This window comes from Cololabis saira, chromosome 14, assembly GCF_033807715.1.
Source record: "Cololabis saira isolate AMF1-May2022 chromosome 14, fColSai1.1, whole genome shotgun sequence".
Classification (NCBI taxonomy): Eukaryota; Metazoa; Chordata; class Actinopteri; order Beloniformes; family Belonidae; genus Cololabis; species Cololabis saira.
The window spans coordinates 9569404-9591325 of record NC_084600.1 but is presented as its reverse complement, the minus strand read 5'-3'; positions in this window follow the sequence as shown (position 1 = coordinate 9591325).

Sequence of the window (21922 nt, the reverse complement as noted above, 5' to 3'; positions counted from 1 at the left end):
ATAAATGTTTGTGAACATTTTGTGAATATGGTATTCAACTTTAAAGTCGGGTCACCCGGAATCAGCTTTAATATGCCTCCTAAAATGGGCCGCCTTGTCAGAAAACTACAAGACCAGCATGCCTTGCGGGGTGGGGCGGCGCCTAAAGCGGCGCGCGGCCAATCACTGGCCGGGCCCCGATGACGTCACCACACCTCGACGGACAAAACTGCGCTGCGTGCTCCCCCAGCCCCCCCAGTCGGCACACCTTCTGAGCGCGAGCTCAGAAGCTGTGCCGATTCTTTCCAGTGGCCAGCCGCGGTACTGCAACAAAAATTCCCATGGGACCCAGAAAGCTTTTTTCCCATAGACCGCAATAGTAAAAGAGAAGCCTCTAAAACTGTTCACAGGAACCTCCAGCTGTAATCACCGGCAATTACTAATCTTTGTATTCTATATTTTTAAGTCATGGACTTTATATCCGTCAAAAATGTTTTATAACGGCCAGCAAAGTAAAATAAAAGTCTCTTTCTGGACGTGACGTCACGGCCGTGTCGGTGCCATTGATGTTGCCCCGGGGCATGATGGGAGGCCCCAGAGCATCATGGGAGGTGACTCAACTGCGCATGCTCTATGGGCCCGTGTACACGGAAGTAAACCAGGAAGTCCGAGATTTTTTCGGCACATGCGCTGGCTGAGCAGAATGCATTGAAATGAATGGGCGGCCATTTTTGGCACTGTATCCAGTTAATATTATAGATCCATGTGCTCCCCTCACGTCCTCTCTCTCTCTCCTCCTTTTCATCTCGTCAGCTTTGGCTCCGGGCCAAAGATCACATCTCCTTTCTCCCCCCGGCTAGGGGGAGGAGGAAGGCCCGCATCGGAACGGGCCCCCGTTGAAACCGCTGTCCCCGGAGCGGCTCCGGCCTCCCACTAAACTTTCTCCACTTTTGCAGATCCGAGCCCACGACACCCACGCGCTCCCGGCCATCAGATCGGGACACCGCTCCGACTGAATAGTAAGGTTTGCTACTCTGCAGAATAACCCCTAATCTCTGAGACTGATTTCTGCTGTTAAAAGTTATCATTTTCCTGGAAAACCAGGTGGTGCCCCACAAAGATTATATAATTTTGATAATTCAATTTGATAAAAAGTCGACTTTATTAATTATAATAATTGTTGAATAAAATTATTAATAACCTCCTGATAACTGGACAGCTAAGCTACCTGTGTTGCACAACAAAGGCTCCCGTTCTTGAGTTGCTCGCTGAAGTTCATTGGCCGTTCTCAGCATTGTTGCTAAGCGTTATTGACGTTATTGACAAAGGAAGTAAAGAAGCAGGGAGACTGTTTAGCCAATCAGAATGCAGAACACGATGCAGAATGCAAATCCATACAGTACCATGCTGAAATGAAGGCTAGAGGGGCACTTTTTTAAATAATGTTTTTTTTTAAAGTAACTAAAAAGTTACTTTTCATAGTAACTCATTACTTTTTAGTCTAAGTAACTGAGCTAACTGAGTTGCTTTTTAATGAAGTAAAAAAAAGCATGAAGGAACGGAGAGAGAGAGTGTCATGACTACACGCAACAGTAACTAGTTACTATTTTTCAGTAACTAGCACAACACTGACGAAATGTACAGAGCTGCTGCATCGTTAGCATCCTTTCTTTTTTCACATGTTGTTGTCCTCCTTCACATTTGTTTACTAATTGTACCAGAAGAACACCAACGCAAAAGTGCGTGTGGCGCCACCTAGCGTCGTGGAGTCGAATGCACCTCACTCAATAATCGATTGTCTTCTCACGCATGTACACTTGGATTTCTCTGAACCTCCAGTTTAAACCTTAGCTAGATCGTTGCCAATAGCTGGATTTAGATGTGTAAAACTGTGTAACCGCAGTGACTGAAAAATCTACTTTCACTAAGTACTGATACTGAAGTGCAACACACTTTCTATAATCAGTTTTTGGGGCTCCAGAGCACATGCAAGGGACTTTCAAACAAACGTGGTTATTGACAACATGCTGTTTTATGTTTCTCATAAATGCCTGAGCCACTGGGGTTGGCATGCATAGCTTTCTCAAGGATTTCTAAGAGAATGAACAGCCTCTCATTGTAAAAACATTAAAAGGTATACCAAATGGGGTGTGTGTGTGCGTGTATATGTATATATACAGTATTGTATCCATTGTAAAAGAAAATAAATAGACAGGTATACTGAATGGCATTTCTGACCTCAAACAAGTCACAGAGTTCATCCTGACTTGTATTAACAGTTTAGGTTCATGGTGGTGGTGTAATAATGAGGGCATCTACATCAACTTTATACGGTATAATGGAGTTTTATGGGGTATGTGGACTTATGAAAGCCTGTGTAAGGGTTCTTGTTTCTTTTGGCACTAGTTTTATTGACGTTGCTAAGAGACAGAGGACAAGAGTTAAAGAGATATTTCAAATTTTGTCTTAGTGAATAATTTCAAGTTGAAGACTCCAAATATCAATTTAGTGAAGTACATCAGGGAGTTCAAGTTGGGTTTCCAGTAAACCACCCACAGTCCATTCATGTGCATTTGTTGAAAATGTCCAACATCTGCTATATACCACGAGCTAAATGGCAAAATATATTTTGATTGAGATAGCAAAAAGAACGTTCAGTTGTCACATTCATTATAGCATTTATTATTCTTAACTTAGATGACTGAGTGGCAGAGAGACTTCAGAATGTCACGTTCAAAACATCTTGGAGGAAAGCAAAGATGCCTCTGCTATGATAAAAACTGTGAGAAACAAATAAAAGATTTCTCAGAATACTTTGTGTGCTCTGGTATTGTTCTTACTCCCCTAGGCCATTGGGCAGACTTGCAGGAAACTGCTCCCTATCAGCGTCTACAATTTTTATTTCATTATTTTTACAGGTGTTTCCTGTAGTTTGGGAGATGACTGTCTCTCTTGCTATTAAGGAAGGCAAATGAATAGCTTTGACATACTTTTCAGCTGTCAAATAATTACCTTCTATCAAATCTATCAAAAGCACAAACAAATTCAGTTTTATATTCTACATAACATCTCCAAGTAAATGCATAAAATGTGCCATTACATGATAAAAACTGCCTCAGATCAGTTCAATCTGTGTGAGATGCTTATATGAGGCAGTCTTTTGTGTGTCATAGCTGACTTTGGGACTGGATTCATGCAAAATGTGCAACAGTGTTCTGTTAAACAGAGAAAACCCATGGGGAAAGTTAATTTAAATCAGTTTAACATGGCATGGCCCTTTTAAGGGGGGGTTGTATAATAAACAATGTGTTAAAAGTTGGCATCACATTACTGTGGAGCAGGGGAACCATTAAACTGCCAGGACAAAACTGTGTATTATCTTAGTTTTTGTCCCGATTTCATTTACTGTTTACCCTGCAATTAAGCCTGTTGTATCATTAGTTCTTGAGATTGTTCCCTTTTATTTAATATTTGAAGTCATATTTGATTTATGAATGTAACATCAATATAAAGACTTGGTATGGCTAATATAAATGTGTTTATTGACTTGTCTTTCAAAGATAATAGAGAAAATAAAGAAAAAGAACATTGAAATAATTCACCTCTCAATGATTTAGTAAGCATAAAATGTATGGTTTTTTTTTTGGGGGGGGGCGGGTTATTGCTAATATAATTTATTCAAATACACTGTGCTACTTTAGTACATTATTTGCCTGCTTTTTGGTAAATATCTATTTTGGAGTTTGGTATAGTCAAAAGTTAAATAAAGTGGGTAATTAATGATTACAATATTTACATCTCACTCATCACACCAGTAAACAAGCTAAATCATTCACAGACATCCTTATTACGTCAAGCTACCAGCAATGTTAACGTACACTTCCGGTACGGGAACTGGTACGGCGTAGTATTTCCGGTAACTAACCAGTGCCAGTTTAGAACACTGACAGCTTACACTGAGGATCATTTAAATATGTCCAAACAGACTTCATTCAACAGTTCCTACAACTGACAGTGACAGTTTTGTGTTTGCCTGGGCCTTTTACCTTCACTATACTGCTGATAAAACTTCAGTAATAATTTTAGTAATTTTTTTTTAGTAGTTTTAGTAATAATCAGCCGTTTTTATCAGGAATGACATTTTACTCCATAGTAATCTTTTGTCTGTCTCCATTTTTGTTTTAGGAGAGCCGACACGTTTGTGTTTTCAAACAATACTTTGAGCACCTCTGTGTCAAAAAGACAGAGGGTAGATCTCTCATTTTGCTTTGGTCAGAACACGGCTAAAAGAATGAAAGATAACTAAAGTTCACAAATAAGTGAACTTTAATTGAGTTAAAAATGAAAGTTAACTAATCCACAGGGCTCAAGACTAAATCCAAGGTTCCGTGGGGGTGGCATCCACTGCAAGTCTGAAATGAGAGAAACATTGGAAACGCACAACGGGCACACAAGCCTTTGGAATCTGAAAGAGAAAACAAAGAAACAGGAACAGGCAGACACAAACAGCAACCATTCCAGGTCTCTAAAACTAAATCAGTACTAGGCTACTGAGATTATCCGTCTCCCAAAACTGTGGGGTGGGTATGTAGATGAGTGATCAGGTGTGTATGTCTGTGTAACTGTGTGTGTGCAAAGTGAAAACAAGGCTTTACCTAAACTGCAACTATAGTGGAGGAAGGAGGACACAACCACGCCACCCGAGAGACAAGAAGCCGACAAGGAAGAAACCCGTACCCAGACCACCAGCAGCCACACGGAGGACCAGAAGAGGGACAGGAGGAAACCCCCACCAGCAAGACCCGCCCCCTCCCAGCAGGTGACAGAGGGAAGCCCCGGGTGGAGCCCCCATGACCACGGGAGGAGGCAGTCAGGAAACCCACGGTGATGGACCAGGACCCAGCCAAGCACCAGCCACCCAGCATGGACCGAATATGTGGGCAAGATATCCACACCCCACAGGACCATAACCCCCACACGGTCGAGAAGCCAGCCCACCCGGAGAGAGGGGGCCACCCCGATAGTCGATGCCAGCGGGCCGGCACCCGCCCCGATGAAAGAGGGAACCCCACAGCCAAAGGCGCGCCAACCTGCAAGGGCAGCGGGGGGAAGCGGAGACGGGCACCAAAACCCCCCCAACAAGGAGCCACCCGGATAAGCCCAACAGCAAAGAGTCCCAAACCCAGACTAGACAACGGACACCCATTCGTACAGATACTAACATAACACCACCTGACAAAGACATGGACAGTCATTCTCTCACCACTCCCATCTGGAGCAGCAGGGGAGCTACGTGTGGATGCTCTTTGTGGATTATAGCTCTGCGTTCAACACCATCCCCCCTCACAAACTGGTGGTCAAGCTGAGGGACCTGGGGATTCCAAACGACACCTGCACGTGGATCAGCAGCTTCCTCTCTGACCGCAGAAAGAGAGTCAGGGTGGGCCATCACACATCCACGGCCCTGAGCCTCAGTACCGGCTCCCCCCAGGGTTGTGTGCTGAGTCCCCTGCTCTACTCTCTCTACACACATGACTGCACCCCCATCCATCATAACAACACTATGTGAAGTTTTCTGACGACACTACAGAGGTGGGGCTCATCTCGGGGGAGGATGAGTCTGCATACAGAGAAGAGGCAGTACGGCTGTCGTCATGGTGCAGAGACAATAACCTCCTCCTGAATACCTCCAAGACCAAAGAGCTGGTAATAGACTATAGGAGGAAAAAGACAGAGATTCCTCCGCTCATCATCAGCGGGGATTGTGTAGAGAGGGTAACCAACTTCCAGTACCTGGGAGTCCACATCGAGGAGAACCTGACCTGGAGTGTGAACACCTCTGACCTGCTGAAAAAGGCCCAGCAGAGACTGTACTTCCTCATGATCCTCAGGACGGAGAACATCACACAGAGGCTGCTGGTGTCATTCTACCGAGCCTCCATCGAGAGTATTCTGACGTACTATATCTGCATCTGGTACAGCAGCTGTACAGCAGCTCAGAGGAAAGCCCTCTAGAGGGTCATCACCATCGCCCAGAAGATCATTGGCTGCCTTCTCTCCACACTGGAAGTCCTCCACCACTCCCGTTGTCAGAAAAAAGCCCAAAATATAATAAAAGACACTTCACACCCCGGACACTCACTGTTTGAACTGCTGCCATCTGGGAAACGATACAGACTCATGAAAACAAGGACAAACAGACTCAAACACAGCTTTTATCCAACAGCAATAACCCACTTTTAACAAAAACAGGAGCTAATGTGCAATAACAAAAAAAAATTATCTGCCATTGCCTCGAAAGTCTACAACTCTCTTCTATTGAACAGGATGACTCCTCACCTTGACCCGATTCTTCAAAGGAACCAGAATGGGTTCCGGAAGAAAAGATTCACCCTCCCACAGATTCTGGCAATAAGGCGAATCATTGAGGAACTCAGGGTTTCAAAGAAGAGTGGCAACATCATATTTGTAGATTTTTCAATTAAATTGAATTCAATTTTATCATTGGGGCGTCAGCAACACACAACAGTCATGTAGAAACAGCAGTGGGATGACCAGAGGGGGGGGGGGTTGTCAGCAGCACACAGCAGACATCCACGTAGGCAAAGGCTTTTGACAGTGTGAATAGAGCAGCCATGATGCGCATCCTCCATAATTATGGAATTCCTGAGCAGATAGTAAAAGCCATAGCCATAATGTATGAAAATCCCACCAGTTTCATTCAAAGCCACGATGGTCCAACAAAAGCATTTACAACCACAGCTGGAATTCTCCAAGGTGACACGCTTGCACCCTTTCTGTTTGTCATCGTGGTGGACTATGCTCTGTGGCAATCAGTGGACAACATCAGAGACAACGGACTCATGGTTGGAAGAAGATCTGGTCGTCAAAGCGAGAAATATCTGACCGACCTTGACTATGCGGACGATGTCGCCCTGAACGCAGAGCACACAACATCTGCCCAGACCCTGCTCATCGCATTTAAATAAGCCACGGCCAAAGTCGGACTCAAGTTGAACTCAAAGAAAACAGAATGCATGCTTATGAATGAGGACTCCAACCACCCAAGTATTACATCACGGGATGGATCACACATCAAAGAAGTCAAGGATTTTAAATATCTGGGTTCATATGTGGCTGACAGCAGAAAAGACTTCTTGCCAGAAAGGGACGAGCCTGGAACGCTTGCAACAAACTCCTCAGAGTCTGGCAGTCAGGTATTTCAACCTCCATCAAGGTCTCTATCTTTTATTTTAAGACACAGTTAGCAGGTAAACACCTCCCAGTTTTTAGTGACGGCCTATATGAGTATATGTGTTTGTAATAGGACTCAAGTAATAGGTTCAAGTTTCCCTGAGATTGGAAATGATGATCTCAGAGTGTTACTGCAAGATCATGCTGCTGACAAGTGAAGCTCTTAAAGACAAACATGAATGTAAGAAATACCTTCACGTAGCTGTGCCAACCTGCTTCAATATGAGCTGAATGGCTTCTCTGGATTAACCTTCTTGTTTAGGGATACAAATGCACTTAACAAAACTGATTTTTAACTTCTCTTACATGCTAAACACAATGTAAATTACAGAACAGGTAAGTTAACTGCAGTAAAAAAAGAAAGAAAAAATTACAGGTTTCATCCTCATCCACTGTTTTTGATGTGACTTTTCCTTTTAATTTTTCAGATGCCTGGTTTAATTAAAGCCTGCAGGCGGACTGCAGTTAGACATTTCTGAAGGGCTGTCTAATTAAAGACTAAAATGAAAACTTCACAGGTCACTGTGCAACTAAAGTGACATCTCCCACTGGAAACACAAATACTTCGAACACTGTCACAAACATGTTAGGCAGTGTGCTATTTAGGACAAACAACATATGCAAAAGTGCGTGCGTGCGTGCGTGCGTGTGTATGTATGTATATATATATATATATATATATATATATATATATATATATTATACGGATTGGCTTTTACGCCCACCTGAAGACCCACAAGTAGACGGACCTGCGAATAAGACTGTCATACATATATATATATATATATATATATATATATATACATATATATATATATATATATTATACGGATTGGCTTTTACGCCCACCTGAAGACCCACAAGTAGACGGACCTGCGAAGAAGACTGTCATACATATATATATATATATATATATATATATATATATATATATATATATATATATATATATATATATATATATATATATTATACGGATTGGCTTTTACGCCCACCTGAAGACCCACAAGTAGACGGACCTGCGAAGAAGACTGTCATACATATATATATATATATATATATATATATATATATATATATATATATATATATATATATATATATATATACATGCATGTATAGATGCTGGCAGGTCTCCATGAAGGAGTGAGAGAAAGGGAGAAAGGTTTTGTGAATGGAATAGTCCAATCACCTTAATAGGCTACCTTACCTTAAGTTTTTTTTTATTGTTAATGTAATAATTGCTCGGGGGTCATGTTCTGGGTCTCTGGAAAGCGCCTAGAGACAACTTCTGTTGTAATAGGCTGACAAACACCAGAAATGTTTTGTTTCATTTAGGCTCAGAGAAAATAAGTAAATGTAAATCTTTTTATGTACTGATTCACCGATGTTCTTCATTTCCTCCCTTGTGACAAGACACAAAGAATTGAAAATCTCTAGACAGAGTGATTTCTTTACAAATGCTGTAACAAATGTTTACATACCTTATACAGTATATGTTGCTGTTCAGTTTTGGTCTTGTAATACATGAAAACTGAAGGGAAAGGATTCAATCTTTACAATTATTTTCCTCATGGCATATATTTCCACAGCAAACTGACACCACTGGTGCTGTGTACCCTGCAAAATCATGACTAAACAAAAGTTATGCATTAGTGAAATATGGTGAAATATTTAAAACATAAATAAATGAAAATAATAGTCTAAAACAGTAAGCTTATTGTCAAATAACAGGAACAAAAAAAAGGCCTGCAGCCTGTGCAGGTTGCTATTTTTATACATGGTCTCTCTTTGGCCAACATATGCTGACTAAAATAGGAGCATGAAAGGAAAAGGAAACGGCATGTCTGCTGTGGATCATCAATCACAGGGATAACTTTTGCTCTTTGTTCTTTTGCTCTGTTTTGTAAAGTTCCCCTGTGTTCAATAACTTTGATCCTTCAACTATATCCTTGTAGAAAATACTAAAGGCCACATTTGAAATTCTGCAGCACCCCAGCTTTCAAATCTAATCAAAGTTTTCTTTATTCTATAATTTTGTTTGATAATAAATCATATATAATAACTGTGAGTTGCTGAGGCTTCCTGACTCAAATCCCATCTGGTGTTTCTATGTGTGGAGTTTGCATCTTCTCCCCGGCTTGAGTCGTTGTTCTCCAGGTGCTCATCCATCCACAGGCCAAAAACCGTCATGTTAGATTGATTGGTGATTCTCAACTGTCTGGAGGAGGGAGTGTGAGTTGGTTGTTGCATTTGTCTCTTGGGATGGACTGGTACCCAGTAGCAAATTTAACTGCTCACCCAACTACCCTACATGTAACAGGCAATCACAGCACACAGTCTTGTATTGACAAAGCTCAGGCTTATTGAATCAGCAAATTGGTAATCATAGACAATGTACAAGTACATTATAATTCCATTGTGATCGTGTCATTTATTTTTATAAAAACATGTTAACTGTAAAGAAATCACAACACTGAATGTTCGCAAATGGCAACTTTATTGTTAAAAAAAAAAAAAACATTTGTACACATTATATACACCATATACACTACTTATATACACCATACACTGTTTATATACACCAAGTTGTATATAAATAACATTATTCATATCCAAGTGGGGTAAAAAAAGAGGAAACAAGTACAACATAGTAACTCCTTGTACTCTTCTCAGCCGTTACTGGTACCTGGCCTACAGAGTGTTTGTCTCTTGGGTCTGGGGATTTTTAGGTTGCAGGATAAGGGTGGTCATACCATCTTGTATAGTTCTGCACATACGTAGGGAGTTCCCTGATGCAGACGGCACATACACAGGGTTCAGACTGCCCCTCAATTGAACCGTGACACATAGCTGGCAATGACATCCTCCTTAGCTGGCCTGTCAAAATTGGCACACAGATCTTCAGGGATGGGGATGTTCAAAACCTCACTCTGGAACGATTCCATGTCATAAAAGACATGGTCAAAGACGAGGTCCATCAGCTCATCAACATACTCTTTAGAGAAACGGACACACAGTTACACAATCGTTTATGTACATGTCTCATGTTCCACTGTGTACTGACTAAAAAAACTTCAGCCCATATCTGTTATACAGATGTTTTTACAATATATTACTGTTTAATTATACTCTTTTTATTTATGTAGATGTTGCCTTTGCTATGTTTATGTTTATATGTCTGCTTTTACTGGTTTGGCAGTGCACTCTCCCTTTTTTGACTTGGGGAAGTTCACTTTGAAGAGTGTTTCCCCGTCAGCTGTCTCCTGTGGGCAGTTTGCATTTTCGTTGAAATGCATGGCAGCCAGATAGAGCCTGTGGGGGATTTCTGATTATTACAAAAATACTTCAAAACAAATACAGACATTTAGAGGGAGCATTGTGTCTTATTTACCTGCCCAGCCTTCCAAGAAAAGGGAAAACCACATTCTTGGGAGCAAAGTGAAGAATCACACTGTGGAAAGCCTCCAGTCTGATGGTGGGGGCTCAGCTTCTCCACATCTTTCAGGATTCCCTTGTTAGTCAAGATCTTCTCCAGCTTATAAAAGGCAGGGGTTCCTAAAAGACCATGAATCAAGTTTACACACATCTGTTTTTAAATATCAATAACACCATAATTCCTGGGAAGATCATGCAGTATCTCACAACTGTGAAAATTACTTTTAAACAAGGAATAGAATAGAATACACTTTATTTATCCCCCAAGGGGGAAATTCAGTTGTCAATAATTACTCTTGAACAATATAAACAAAGAATAAACAAAAAAAGGATTAAAAAATGAACAGAAAATAGTAGAATTTTAAAAAGTCTGACAATACACCTGCCCTCAGCCACTTGCTCTTGTCCCTTGAGATGCGTAGTGGATGCTGGCATTTGGGGTACAAGGGATCACCGTGAGTGTGGATGTCTTGCACGTGATTCAGGATTGAAGTCCACTTTGCCACTCTCTCTGGTTGTTGAGGAAGCAGCAGGCCAGTACATGTGTTTTTTTTATACTGCACATCCGCTTTTTCAACTGCTCACACCTCTTGGTTTTGGAGATCTTATCCAGTTGCTTGGATATTCCTGTACATGTAAGCAAAAACACACACATAACAACGCGTGGGAACCCATAGTATGAATATTAGTTGCGTAAAAATGAGGCTTTGGCATAACATAATGCTGGTGTGGTGTCAAAAACATAGGGGGAAACACATTTCAACACAACAGGTAGCACCTAAAAACAGCTAGAGAAAGCTGTGTGTGTTTGTAACTTGGACGCCGTAACTTTGAAAATGTTTATGTAACATTAGCCTCTGTCTAAACATTTCTAAAATGAACTGTTGGGGGCACGGTGGCGCAGCTGGTAGTGCAGCCGTCTCACAGCAAGAAGGTCCTGGGTTAAATTCCCGCCGGGGGACGCTGTGGGTGCTGAAGTGCGTGTTAGTTCCCCCATGACTTCAGCGCCCACACCCTGGGTGGGGTTGGTGAAAGGATCTTTCTGTGTGGAGTTTGCATGTTCTCCCCATGTTCCCTTGGGTAGCTAATGCGAGCTACCCACAAAAACATACAGCAGTCCTGGGCTCTACTGCCCCCTCTGGCCAACCGGGGTTTCAGATGGGGTGGGGAGGATCTGGCCGGAATAACGTGATCCTTCCACGCGCTACGTCCGGCCAGAGAAACCCCACCCTGTCTGGTGAAAAGATGCTGTCTGCTCACTCCTCAGGTTAAGAAGGTGTTACCTAACGGGTAACACCGGAGCTAAGCTAAATAGTTAGCCCATGCAAAGCTCATACTTGTAGATAAATATAAATAACATAAAAAATTAACGTCACTTACCACTGACTCGTGTGCAGTTGCCGGGTCCCGTACTGTTGGTACTGATCCTTTTATGAGGGTAAGTGTCGATGCAAAACCTAATTTGTACTGTCCCTCGTTGTTGAAACAGCCCGAGGTAAAGTGGTTAGCACACACGAACAAATTAGCAGGCAACGTAGCCGGCACGTTGCTATCAAAAATAAAACTCAACCAAAGTCTCCTCTGGTCTTCTGGAGCTGGGACAGAAAACAGACATTTGTGTTGGTTTGTACAACCAACGACAGAGCACTTCGCATGTCTAGCTCGAACAGAGGCCATCACGATACACCGCTACGAAAAAATGGCGGAAGCTCCGGCCAGCGAAGTTGTTGTTGTTGTTCCGGCCAGAGTAAGTTGTGGGCGTGGTCGGAGGCCAACATATGTAAATCGCGCCCGTCGTTATGTAACAACGGGCGCAGAATCTGAACGGCTCTTAGATCCACATCAGACTGGATGGCTCATCCGGGCGGCTGTACAGACACTGCAGAATTTGGTTGCTTTCCTCCTTCTCTGGGTTGGCAGGCTGAGGGGAGACCACTTTATATATGTTAAAGCAAGAAAAAACGTGTTTTTCACAATAGGTCCCCTTTAATTTAAGAGTACGTTTCAGTAAACAGTAATGTTTTTAGGCCTGATTTAAAGGAGCTGACAGTTTGAGCAGACCTCAGGTCTACAGGAAGTTTGTTCAACCGGTGAGGAGCAGAATAACTGAACGCTGACTCACCTTGCTTGGTTCTTGTCCTTGGGACACACAACAAACCAGATCCAGATGAACCTCAGGGGTCTGGGAGCTTCATAGGAACTAACAGATCAAGCATGTATTTTGGTCCAAGACCATTCAGTGCTTTCTAGACCAGCAGAAAGATTTTAAACTCTATCCTTTGACTCACTGGAAGCCAGTGTAGTGATTTCATGACCGGTGTAATGTGGTCCAGTTTCCTGGTGTTTGTAAGGACTCTTGCGTCAGCGTTCTGGATCAGCTGCAGCTGCCTGATTGATTTCTTGTTAAGGCCTGTAAAGATGCCATTGCTATAATCCAACCTACTGAAAATGAATGCATGAATAAGTTTTTCCATGTCTTGTTTAGACAGAAACCCCTTAATTCTAGCAATGTTTTTTTAGGTGGTAGTAGGCAGATTTAGTGATAGACTTTAGATGGCTGTTGAAGTTCAGGTCTGAGTCAATAATTACACCAAGATTTCTGGCTTGATTTGTAGCTGTCAATGACATGGAGCCAAGGTGAGCGCTGATCTTTTCCCTTTCCTCTTTAGGGCCAAAAATGATCACCTCTGTCTTTTCTGCATTTAGCTGGAGAAAATTCTGGCACATCCACTCATTGATTTGATGAATAGTTACTCAATGAGAGTAGGGGACTACTGGGAAATAAACGCAGTTGTGACGGGATCAGCGGTCTGGCTTACAACGTAAAACTAAACTAGTTAAATTTGTTAACTAAGTTTCTCTGTCCAGACACAAAAACAGCCTATTACGTGGATCTTTGTGGTTGAAGAAAAAGGTGGTTTGGTCTGGCTGGTCAGCATTCCTTGGTGAACAGCTGGGTGGTTACGCTCTGCAGGGGATCCTGATAAAGAGTATCTCTCTCTCTCCTGCTCTCCTCATCTCAGTGTGAATGAGGGGATGCAGGATGGGCACAGCAGCTGGGCCTCCTTCAGCTCCAGGTCGGTCCAAAGGCCTTCACGTCGAGGCATGCAAGGGTCCCTCGTTCAGCTCATCTGGGGCTCAGACGGTTGGCGGGTCACTCGTTGCAGCGCTGCAGACTATGGTTGTTATTTCAAGGCAACCAGACTCTTCTTCAGGCATGATAATGGAGAAGGCCGGCCCATAGCTAATATCTCTTCATGCTAAAATAAGAGCTGTGGCCTTCATCAGAGCTCACAGAAAACTCCATGGAGCAGTGGACAGGGCTGAGGGAGAAGAGAGAAAGAAAGGGGGAGCCTGCCCTTATAGCCGAGCCCGGGCTGCCATAAATCAGCTGCGGCCCCTCGCCCAATGAGGGTGCTATTCCTTATCACCGTAAACGCAAAGCCTGTCGGGGCTTTGAGTTGTGTTTCAAACCATGCGGTCAGCTGTAAGGAATTGAAGCTGGTCTCAGAATTTAAATCAAGACTTCCCATGTTCAACACAGGACTGTGGCCCAACACCAGAGTGCCCGGAGGGATATATATATATATATATATATATATATATATATATATATATATATATATATATATATATATATATATATATATATATATATATATATATATATATATATATATATATATATATATATATATATAAAGAATACTCTTATTAGAGAGGGCAGCATGGTGGCTTAGTGGTTAGCACTGTTGCTTCACAGTGAGAAGGTTCCTGGCTGGACTCCCTGGCCCGGTGGCATATATATATACATGGTTCAGTTTTTTTTGCTTCATCAAAAATGTGAGAAAAGAATACTAAGGTCATAATTTTAAGAAGGTGACGACAGTGGACATTAGTATGTTCTCCATTTGCAGAGACTTGGCAGTAGCTCAGGTGGCAGAGCGGATCGTCCAATTATCAGAAGGTCGGCGGTTCGAATCTGCTCTGTATCGCTCTGTCCCAGTTTGCTGTCGTAGTGTCCTTGGGCAAGACACCTTACGCACCTTGCCCCGTGTGAATGTGTAGCGCGAAATGGCAGCCACACTTCCGTCAGTCTACCCCTGGGCAGCTGTGGCTACAAATGTAGCTTACCACCACCAGTGAGGATGTGTATGAATGAATAATTATCTCTGTAAAGCGCTCTGGGTGCCTTGAAGGGCGCTATATAAATCCAAATCCAAGTCATTACTCGACAGGTGAACCGCTGAATGCTTAACAGAAAGAGCCAGTCTCAGAGATGTACTTTTTTGCCTCTGTTCTCAAACAAAATAAACGCCCACTCAGGATCAGTTTGAGCTCTAATTACATCCCCAGGCCCCAGCCCTAGACCTGTTACTCCCACCTCAAAACTGTACTTTATCAGACTTTTTCTAAAGCTCCTACACCGAGTTAGAGCCAACTATCTGTCCCACATTCAAAAGGAGTTTCAACTCCTTCCTCCAAGTATTATGACATCCCTCTAATCATGTACTCCCTATTTCACAAGGGATGTGCAAAAGAAAAAATATATCAGGTATATTTGCTCTTTCTGAGCTATTTTTCAGGCACTTCACACAACCTCCCACACATCTTGCAGTAGATTGGATCATCCAGGCCCCAAAGCAGTTTTCATTTTTGTTTCCTGTTTTTTTTTTTTTCTTCTTTTATGAATGTAGTGAACTCAAACTAACCAACTCAAACCTACATTTTCACTACAGTGGAAGCTAATATATATTGTTATCATCAGCAAATACAATTTCCAAAATCAAAGCAGAAAACTATGCAGGTCTGACTCAAATTCTCAGTTAATTACTTAGTTTCACTAAGCGAATCTTTGATTTGTTCTTGTATTTTATTTAACTACAAGCTTGAGTCACAATAACAATCTTGACAAAAAAAGCTTGAAATTTGTCACATGCAAGCATATTATAACTACTAACTACTATGACTACTATTTGAATCATTGTTTTACTAAAAGTTAGAAATATAACCACAATTAAAGCTGCAAGCAGCGATGAACGGGCCCTCGCGCGTGCAATTTTCACCAATAAAGGTCAAGGACTCAAAACCGACTCTGATGACACCACCCATGACTCTTTTTGTCAAACCATTCAAAAGTTATTGCAGAAAATAGGAACTATCACATATCGACCAATCAGAAGAAGGGGCGGCGCTAATTTGCACCAATTATGTTCAAGGACTCAAAACCGAGTCCGATGACACAACCCACGAGTCTTTATGTCAAACCATTCAAAAGTTATAGCAGAAAATAGGAACTATCACATATCGACCAATCAGAAGAAGGGGCGGGGCTAATTTGCACCAATTATGTTCAAGGACTCAAAACCGAGTCCGATGACACCACCCACAACTCTTTATGTCAAACCATTCAAAAGTTATGGCAGAAAATAGGAACTATCACATATCGACCAATCAGAAGAAGGGGCGGGGCTAATTTGCACCAATTATGTTCAAGGACTCAAAACCGAGTCCGATGACACCACCCACAACTCTTTATGTCAAACCATTCAAAAGTTATGGCAGAAAGTAGGGACTATCAAATATGGACCAATCAGATGAAGCGCGTTTTTTGGCGTCTATCGTCACCACGGTAACACTGTTGACTGAAAAAAGTAATGCGCATCGTCGCAGGATGGAAACGCACATTTTGATGTATAACACACCTGGGTACACGTTACGGATCGGGCGAAGAAGTGGAATAAATTGCACCAATTATGGTCAAGGACTCAAAACCGAGTCCAATGAAACCACCCATGACTCTGTATGTCAAACCATTCAAAAATTATGGCAGAAAATAGGATGTATCAAATATCGACCAATCAGCTACTAGTATCACTTCCTGTTTAATGTTGATTTTTGACGTGGCGCCAAGGCCACGCCATTTCACGAAAACTCACGATTTTGATAACTTTTCATATAACGTCTTTTGTGTCTCCTGAGTGAGTTTTATGTCGAACGGACGATCCTGCTAGGAGGAGTTCGTTAAAGTACGACACATGAAAATGGCATAAATTGCGCCAAAATTACACGATTAATTCAAAATGGCCGACTTCCTGTTCGGTTTCGGCCATGGCGCCAAGAGACTTTTCTTTAAGTTGCGACATGATACAGGTGTGTACCGATTTTTGTGCATGTACGTCAAACCGTATTGTGGGGCTTGAGGCACAAAGTTTTCTAGGGGGCGCTGTTGAACCATTAGGCCACGCCCATTAATGCAAACCATGAAATATAACATTTTTCGCCAGGCCTGGCTTGCGTGCAAAATTTGGTGACTTTTGGGGCACGTTTAGGGGGGCAAAAAGGCCTTCATTTCGTCGGAAAAATAAAAAAGAGGAAAATTCCTACAGATACAATAGGGCCTTCGCACTGTCAGTGCTCGGGCCCTAATTAGTCAAATTTGTCCTCTTCAAAGGTCTTATCAGTCATGGAGGCAAGTCAAGTTTATTTATATAGCACATTTCAGCAACAAGGCAATTCAAGGGGCTTTACATAATAACTATATGGAAAGTGAATGGAAAAAAAGTCATAGTGCAGTGTCAGAATAAAGAAAACTTAAACTAGAGTCACAATTGAGTAGTAAAATTAGCTGTAAACAAATGAGCTGAATGCTGCTTCTCCATGCAGGTTCTGATTCTGGGGACACAGAGCAGACCTGAACCAGAAGACCTGAGAGCTCTGGATGGCTGATATGGCAACAAGTCTGTTGTATTTTGGTCCTTAACCAGTGATTTATAAACCAAGAGTATTTTGAAGTGTATTCTCTGAGTGATGTGGTCCACTTTCTTAGTTCTAGTAAGAAATTGGACAGCAGCGTTCTGGTTTCAGATGTAGCTGTCTGGTTGACTTTTTAGTCGGACCTGTGAAGACACTGTTGCAGTAATCAAGTCCACTGAAGATAAACGCATGGATGAGTTCTTCAAGGTCCTGCGACATTACTCCTTTGATCCTGGAGAAGTTCTTCAGGTGATAGAAGACCGACTTTGTAATTGTTTTAATGTGTCCCTGAAAGTTCCGCTCTGAGTCCATGACGACACCCAGATTCCGGGCCTTATCAGTGGTTTGAAGCTGTAATAGCTGAAGCTGTGTGCTGAACAATATGGCACATCCACTCATTGATTTGTTCCATCCATCTACTCAACATTTGTATGGGCTCATTGTTTCCTGGTAAAATTGTAATGTAAAGTTGTGTGTCATCTGCATAGTTAAGGTAACTTATCTTGTTGTTTATTATTTGAGTTAGCAGAAGCATGTAGATGTTAAATAGGAGGGATCCTAGGATAGAACCTTGGGGAACTCCACACGTAGTTTTTGTTGATTCCGATCTAAAGTAATGTATTGACACAAAATAGTCCTTGTCCTTTAAGTAAGACTCAAACCAGTCAAGTACTGTGCCAGATAGTCCGACCCAATTATCCAATCATTCTAGCAATATATTATAGTCAACGGTGTCAAATGCTGCATTGAGGTCCAATAATACCAGCACCATGGTTCTTCCACAGTCTGTATTTATGTGGATGTCATTGAACACCTTTACAAAGGCAGTCTCAGTGCTTTGGTGAGCTTGAAAACAGGACTGGAAGATGTCAAAGCGATTGGTCAGAGTTAAGAAGGTACTTAACTGTTGAAACAGCCTTTTCAATAACCTTTCTGATGAACTGAAGATTTGAGATGGGTTTATAATTTTGCATTAGGTATTTGTCCAGATTGTTCTTTTTAAACAGTGGTTTGATGACTGCTGTCTTCAAGGTCTGGGGGGAAACGCCTGAGAGAAGGAATGAGTTCACTATTTGAATCGGATCAGATGCAGACAGGTACAACTTTATTAAAGAAAGCTGTGGGTAAAATATTGAGACGCCAGGGGGATTTATTTAGGTGGTATTTAGGTGATCCATAGCATCCTCCAAGTTTTTGTAGTTAAATGGATAAAATTGTGTCATTTTGTCCAAATTGGTTTTAATTGGAGACAGCACTGTTGCTGGACTTGATATTGATGCACTGACTGCTTTTTTAATCTTCTGGATTTTCTCAGTGAAAAAGTTGGCCAATTCATTGCAGGCCGTTGCAGAGTGGAGATGCTACTGACACAGGAGGGTCTGTTAACCGGTCCACAGTTGCAAACAAGGCACAACTGTTATTGATGTTTTTGTTGATGATTTCAAAAAAGAAAGATTCTCTTGCATTCCTCAGATTATATCTGTGAAGTCGCTCTTTATAGATATCCTAGTGAACTTGAAGTTTAGTCGTTGTATTGTGTTCATTATGTCTTCAGATAGATATCTTAAGGTTTCTTTTTTTCCAGACAAAGTTCCGACTTCTTACCTTCCCTTCTGACAGTTTCGGCGGTTCTCCCGCCTTCCTCAGAGTGTCACGTGATGGGAAGTGACAACGTCCTTATCAGCTGTTTTTTGAAGTCTTTTGAAGTTTTTTTAAGTCTAGTCTTTCGCCAACTTTGTTCAGCTTTTCGACACTCCCTTTTTTCACTTCTTATTAGTGGGGAATTTCTCCACTGAGATTTCTTCTTGCCAGAGACAATCTTCACCTTAGTGGGAGCAATGGAATCAATGATATCTGAAATTTTTAAGTGGAAGTCATCTAGTACCGTAGTTCCATCTCCCATCTTCGGGCGAGCTCTCAATCGGTTTTGTTTTAGCCCGTGGGTTGTTTGTAGAAGCCTGAGATCCTGTTCAGGAAACAGAATAAAAGCCGCTGACATAAGTGCCTCACAAATCAAACAAAAGAGACTTAGTACTTTCCTAAAATAAGTTCAGACATGCTCGTCTTTGTGCATGCAGCCATACTGTACAATCACGCACTGCAATACCAGAGGTTTTCATTTCAATGTTTTAGTTTGAACAAACTTGATTAGTAGACATAAGAGTGCTCATTCTCATTGTGAAGGGGAATTACTGGCTTTGGATAGAAATTGACTCATTGGACCATTTTCCTTGACACAGACCAGACAGGGGAAGTGCCCATATTATCTTATCCACGGTATGTTCTACCACTCTTACTCAACATGAAAACATTTGCATCAACAGAGGTTTGTCTATCTGTCAAGAGCCCCACTTTGTCATGGCCGACACTGGCAACTGCTTTATTGAACTTATTCATAGGGGGGGGGGGGGGGGTTTGTATGAAGATTACTAAACATTAGCATGTTTGAAGTATATGGATCAATATAAACAAAAAGACATGACCATTGGAGTGAGGACAAGTTCTGAAAAGGCAGTTGAACTAACCTTGTTTTGAATTGTTTTGAGTTCCAGCCAATCTCACAACCATTAAAGCACAGTGCACCAAAGCAAAAATGGTCTGCAGGGCTGTAAAGAGGCCCATAAAAATGTTTTTGTATAAACCCAATTATTTCTCAGGAGATTCAAATCTTTCATTCTAAGACAAGCATCATGGATGCACACAAGTGTATTAATATCTTAGAAGAGTGTTGTAGTCGGGTCACCAGACCTTCAGTGCAGCCTCGAGTCTTCTGTGTTATTAAAGAAAACTGATTGGAGTCCAAGTCGAGTCCAGTCTTGATGATTGTCAGCTATTTAAACACATTTAAACACACGCAGTTTTTAAAATGCATTTAAGCATTTCTATGCATACACCTTCTTGTTAGGTTGAATCACAGTTTTTTTGTCCAAAATAATTTACAGTGAACTCAATAAAACAAAACAATAACTTACAAATAAACAGTTTGAACAGAACTTACTTCTGATTTACTGATTTACAAATGCTGTCAGCACATGAGTCAGGGTCCAAGTCCTAGTCAAGCCCTCAAGTACTATAAGTCTGTCTCAGAATACACCCTTTGTCTATAACAAAATTAATATAAACTCCTTTATTCTTAAGAGACGGGGTTGGAAATAGAAACGTTCTTTGTACTGTCATGTGTTGCTCCTTGAGAAGTTGCTGAGGTTTCTGGTCATTCGTTAAATAACAAAGAGCAGAGAATGAGGCCAATGTCCTGCTGCAGCCAACTAAATAAAGACATAAAATACCACTTCTAGGCGGTTCATAGAATATTATTCTGTCTGAAGCCAAAAACATGTTGACATTTGAACAGACGTTTCTCTCTCTTTACTCTCACACACACACACACACACACACACACACACACACACACACACACACACACACACACACACACACACACACACACACACACACAACCAACGTCTTGTTCTGTCTTTCATGTTTCTGTTTTTACAGCATTCTCTCTTCTTGATAGTTTTGTTGAGTGGTTCAGTAACGAGGAATTCACAGTTAGGTTTACATTAAAAACAAGTGACTGACATCTTAAGGATTCTCTGGCAGGATTAAGTGCAGGCTAAACATTCAAATCTGACGCTCCACATGAACTGCAGAGCTCACTATCTCTCACTGAGTGCTGCTGCTTGATGGAGGAGAAAACAATGCAACCTTATGTCTCAGTGCTGTCTTGCACCCTAATCTCACACCAAGTAATTGATATGAAATTTCTCTAATAGCACAACACTAAACATCTGATCGAACATAATTAAGGCAGGTTTTACTTTAGTAATGTGACCACATTAAGCTGTTATAATCAGCTAAATATTTGGCATGAACACCTTTGTCTTTCATGCTTAAACCTGTTACATCAGCAGAAAAAAATATGAACTTTGTGCTTTTCAGCACAGCACTCTCACCTTTTCCATCCCTGCACCTTGTAACTACTAGCCTGAGGTGAGTGATGTGCCAGCTGGCCAGTGGCCATGGCATTGCGCACCCCACACCTGCAGCGATGACATAGTTATACTTCCAGGTCTGCTCTCAGAGAAAATCTGACAGAACATGAAAGCTTGTTTTTCTTGTGAAGGGTGCGTGGCTGTGAAGCAGCATGGATCTAAATAATGGCTGCACACAGAGCACACAATGACCACTGTTATACAACTTTTTTATGATTTAAACAACTCAGATTTCCCTACTGTTTAGGAAAGTGTGTATTTGAATGTTTTCGTTCAGTTGTTGTTGTTTTACGTCAATTCATATGAAAAATATCTACAAGCACTTTGGTGATCTGTTCAAACCTTTGGATTTACTGACAGTACTGAATGCAATTTTTAAATCAAGAAAACATATTAATTCCCAAAGATACTCAGAGTTCCTTAACTTGGCTGAAAGACAATGAACACAGTGTGAGTCGAAACTAAAGCTGTTTAGTTTTTCACCAATTATCAGGCGCTTA